Raw genomic sequence first — 5,679 nt, forward strand, 5'->3', positions numbered from 1 at the left:
TAATACAGCAGCTGAAGGTGTATTTGGTAGAAGGAAAGGCTGTGGTCCACTTAGGTGTCCCAGACAGATGGGGTACTGCTGGATCCCAGTGCAGTGGCCAGCTCAGAAAGCCCAAGGGATGCAGGTCTGGAGTGAAATGTGCAGATCTGTTCAGCCTCTGTGGTGACTCAGGGTCTTCTGCATCAGCATCCAAATATGCTCTGTCAAGGTGCTGCTATAGTCTAATAGGCAATGACCTTCAGCCTTGCAGCATCAGGCTGCAACTGCCACAAATGAGTATTAGGCAGTGAAATTCCTGTCATTAAGCTGGCGTCTGAGAACAACAGACCTTCATTCTTCTGTTTTTAGGGATAGATTTATTTGAGGTCTAACAAAGTGCCTGTAGCGAGGTATTTGCTTATTTAACCGGTGTGAAACAGTAATGTGTTTATAAAGTGCAAGGTAAAGAAGACGTACATTCCTTTATAGAGGATATATTATTGCTGTTACAAAAGTGCTCATATTTCTGTGTGCATTTGTATTTCAGAGTCCTGTGAAATAATTTTGAAAACCAGTGTTGCTGATATTCATTTATGTATTTCTGTTACCAGAGGTGAACGAGTCCTGATTGAGTATGTTACAGGGAGGATCAAATGGAAGACTCTTAAATGGTTTTTGACAAACCATGGCAACCCAGTTTGAACTGTTTGCTTTCACGTGATTTATTTAATTTGGTACCTGTGAAATCTCCTGTTTCTGTGCATGTGGACATGAAGGCTGATTGTGCTAAGTAGATGTTGAAATAATACCTCACTGCTTGCTCAGCTGAAGAAAAGTCAGGCCTGCAGCATCCCTGGAATTGGTTCTGAATGTAAAAAAGCTGGTGGTTGATTATGTACAAAATGTTAATTGCCATTCTGCTCTGTGCAGACGTAACTAATGTGTGACTTAATTTAGATACATTAGCTGAGAATCATTACATTCACATGGGAAGAAATGTATTTGTCACGTGCATTTACTTGCTTAATGCGTAATGTCCAACTTCACAATTCCTGCACTTGTTGGTGAGCTTAAGCCCTTTCTTTGCATTTGCTGTGTAAGGTGGATAAGCTGCTGGTTTTAACTTCTAAATGCCTCACATTTTTTCCATGTCCTCGCTTAGCTTAGAAAAGTATTTCAGGTACAGGGAGTGGGGTTGGCAACAGGAGATGTGAACTCTGAGCAGCTTGATGAGTCCCCAGGCAAAATGAATACAAAGGCAGATCCCTCTGCACAAAGCAGCAAAACCAGTGCACTGCAGCATTTGCTGGAAGCTCTAATTATTTTAAAGCACTGTATACTGGAATTGTATAAGCAACCCACAGGAGCAAATTTTAAGACTTTTCAAAATGAGTTGCTGGATGCCACAGGGAGTAAAGGCAAACTTACATCCAGTAACTGGGATTGATACTGAATTTTTTAATAGATTGGTGATTGGTGTTAGGTCAGAATTTGTATGACTGGGAATATTATCACTTATGTGAAAGCAAAATGCAAAGTGTGAAAGTTTAATGCAGTTTTGGTGCTAAAAGGAGAGAAACACAAGGGGAGACTTCAGAATCTTTTTCTGGAAGTAATTCAATAACTTTTTTGTACTTGACACAAATATAAATTATTCGGATTTTGATGTTTCCTGAATGAAGTGGCACGCAGCTTTAGCAGCATTTTAATTCAGTTTACCAAAATGAAGAGACAGAATACAACAGCAAGTGCTCAAGGAGTGTGTTGTGTTGTGCTGTGCTCTGTATTTCTTGACTTTCACCTGTTCAGCATGGTAAGTGTTCTGTTCCCAAAATCATCCCTCCAGGTGATGCAAATTATGCTGATGTGTTACAGGAGATCTTTCTTGTTTTGTCATTGTATTTTATTGTTCAATCACTGACTTGAAGCAATGGTCACCTTCACTGTTCATCTACCTTACCGGTACTGTCAAATCACACCAGAGAACAGCCTTGCAGTCAACTCACTCTGGGAATGATGTGAGAATAGCTTCAACAACAACATTATTATCCAGATCAGTGCAAGTTTTCTACTCTATCATGGGCTGGCTGGTCCTTCAGTCAAAATAGGAACTGTTTGTCCTTTTCATTCTTGCCTGTATGTGCAGGCTTTCAGAGTTTTCTTAGTGGTACTTTTCTTGACATCTTTATGTCGCTAACCACAAAATGCAGCTCATAAATTTCATCCGTAAAGAATTTGTTACATTTGTTCCCTCTCTTCTACTCCAGGAAAGCCTGCAAGTCTGTCCAAAAGGATATTTTTGCAGCAGCCTCTCCGTTGCACATAAAGTGAAAATATGTTCGAACTACCTCTATTCCCCAGACGCTGAGGAGCAGTCGAGTGAGCAGCATATTTGAGAACAGCAGTAAGAAATAGGAGCTGAGGGACCATTGGCTGCTACAGCCACCTTGTTTGATTGCTGCTGGGACAAACAGTTGACTTATTTCCTTATTTTTGAGTACAGAAGAGAAGACTGGAGAACTACAAATGTTGATGGTGTAACTTCAAATGTAGTCCTTCCAGCTGCCATTGGTCGTTCCACAATTTCTCTTTAATGTGACGCTGCATGTGTAAATCTTTGTAATTTTGGAGTAAATCTGAAGATTTGAATATTTTTGATGTATTTTATGATGTACTCTTACAAATACTAGAATGATTAGAAGAAAAGATAGGTTGCATTTTATATGGAAATTTTAAATTTTCTTGACTTAAATTACAGTTCACAGTCATTTTTCTTGCACTCCTTTAGCTCATTGCTTTCTACATGCATTTAATGTTTCTACCCTTTCACAGGTAAACACATAGAACAAAATAAAATTAAGTTCAGTGGCTGTGTTTTCACTGTCTGTATGGCACAGGTGTATTTCTTCTAGAGGGATGTGTGAGCTATGAAAGTGTTTTCATGTCTGCAAACTCCAAGTTTTGTGGTCAAGACTTGATGAAAACTTTACACATAGAGTTTCAATCTTGAACTTACTTTCAAAAGACAATTTTATGTAAAACCTGCAATTTTATGGCATAAGCTTTGTAAAGATGTTTTCCTCCTTTATGCATTCTATATTTTATCATGTAAAAAACATGTGCTTGAATGAGTTCTCAGACCTTTTATCCTAAAAATATCATTTGCTGGCAAAATCGTGGCAAGCACTGTCGGCAAAAGATGAATATTGATAAAAGTTAGGGAAAAAATATGTAGGTCAGCATGGGTGAAGCATGACTGCCATCTGTTAAGAAATTAGCTTTCAGTATTATGTTTTCTGCAACTTCATATGTTATTGTTTTAGTCATATTTTTATTAAAAATAAATTCCCCTTTTAGCACCTTCCTCTAAGAAATTGCTTTTTTTCTATTTTCCCTTTTCAGAAATTTGTCAAGTGCATTATAGGGAAAATTGTGGAGAATGTCTTGTTAAGTATGTCAAGAGGCACCTTATGCCACACTATTCATAATTAACCACAGGTTTAATTTGTGTTGTAAGGCCTGATGGTCTAGAAAAGCCAGTACCATATGCCAGCATTTTAGAAACAAACACAAAAATGATGTGGGGTTGGGAGGAGAGTAGAGAGAGGGAAGGCAAAGACCAAGGATGGTGGCACTCTTCTAATGTTAAGCAATTTGAGGGGAGTTGTAAACGCTTCTGTTTATTCTGGCTTTTACAGCCTATAATTAAAATCCAGGTTGTCAGTCGCAGTTCAGGTATAACCGATCTCAAAAATGCCATGAAGCAACCAAGACGCTAGACTGCATGCATTATAATGCTCTTCACCTTGGTGTCTGCTGCCTCTGGAGCCTGTTTACAGAGACTGGAACTGCAGTAAAAAATGAGTGTACTCATTATAAATAACAAACACAGGTTGTTAAGCGGTAGCACATTTTCGCTGACCTCAAATCAAATTCTTTGTAAATTATTCATTCTCTCATATTGCTCAGGCATCCTAATTAAAACCTTCCATCTTCTAAACCTCTCAAAATGCTTGAGAATGGGAGTGTAGCTGAAGCTTTTTTTCTTTTTTTCTTTTTTTTTTTTTTAAATCATGCAGAATTGCTTTTATTTTGAATTAAATTCAAATAGGTAGCTGGTAGCTTGTACTAACCTGAATCTAGATGTAAGGTTAGAGACAGAGTGTCTTTTTCAGATCAGCCTGGATCAGTTGAAAATAATACTGCTTCCACTTTCTTGCCCGCAAGTTGATGATGACCATTCCTGCGTTTTGGCCAAAGCAAAGTATGTCAGCTACCCCCTGTGACAAATGACTCTCCACTGAAGTGGATGAGGGAGGGCTCCTGTGATTTTGTGTTTTCAAAAATGTATTTATTTTTTGGCAGGGCTGCTACTGGTCTCTAGGAAAGGGCCAGTATCAAATTGTTTGAGAGCGAGAATTTCTTTAACAGTTTTGGCAGTTTTAAAAATGAATCTGAATTTGAGCTCTAACCCGTCAGTGGAGGCACTGAGCTGCTACCGAGACACAGAAAAGTTCTTGGCAGCTCTCTTGCTGGAGGCAGGCCATATTTTTACATTGGGATGTCATACTGTAGGAGACTTGTATAAACAAGCTTAGTGCATTAAAACTCTATACATCTTCCTTTTTCTGGGCTCTCTGTAATAGTGTTAAATTATTCACCGAGTCTAAATTGAAGCTTTCCTTTTTGGCCAATCTCCTGACTTGCTTTGAGATTTTGTTCTGTTGTAGCCAGGCAGCGGCAGGACAAGCTCTGACATGAAAGCGCTCACTCTGAAATGGACCTTCTGCTCTTCCCAAGTGTGGTTGCTGCTTCTGCAGCTTTGTGTCCACTTTCTTCTTTTTTCAGGGTCAAAAGCTCTCTTACCACCTCTGTCCACGTAGAGCCTCTAAGGTAGCCCTAGTGGAAGTTGGGTTGTGCTTCAGTATTTCAGAATTTGAGGAGGTAGTGGTGGGATTTTGTCACTCAAGGTAGGGAGAGGATCTCTTTTATGGTCTCTTTCCTGCTCAAGAGCTACCCCCTTAACCTGGGCAGAGGCCGTCATCTCTAGCCTGCATCTTCTTTTGCTGACCCAGCTATTGTGATTGATAATTCCCATTTCATACACCATTGCATGTGATCATTCAGATTTATAATCTGGTTTCCCACATCATGCATCTCTCTGCTTCTAGGTCCCTTTCAGGTCATATTTATCCTATGCCACAAGGATAATGTTGCAGAAAACCTGATCTGTGGGACCTCTTTCCAGGTTCCCATTGTGAAGGTGTTCGTTACAGTCATAAATATGAATGGATTTAAGACCCATTGTGATGTAGAATCTTCCAAGAGCGTGGTTCACTCTATCTGCATCTGCTTCTCATGGCTCTCTTCATCTGCATACGTGCAGATGATACATGTTGCCAAGCAAAAGGACAATTGCAGGCATAGTCCTGTCTATCCTGGAAGAGCTCCCGCCCAAGCCTTAATTTTTTTTCTTTAAAACAAATACATTTCTGTGTATACTTTTTTCTTTATATTTGCTTTTTTTTTAATTGAGCGCTCAGAGTTAGCAAACTCTCACTTTTTAGCATTAATAACAAAAATAATTAGCACTTGTGCTAATTGTCCTCAGTATACTTTATATGTGTTAATTGTTTGTTACAATGCATCTCTGAGGTGTCAAGGTTTATTTGCATATTGCATGTTCAGAAATGCGGTGTA

The sequence above is a fragment of the Mesitornis unicolor genome, unplaced genomic scaffold (genome assembly GCF_000695765.1).
Source record: "Mesitornis unicolor isolate BGI_N332 unplaced genomic scaffold, ASM69576v1 scaffold26910, whole genome shotgun sequence".
Classification (NCBI taxonomy): domain Eukaryota; kingdom Metazoa; phylum Chordata; class Aves; order Mesitornithiformes; family Mesitornithidae; genus Mesitornis; species Mesitornis unicolor.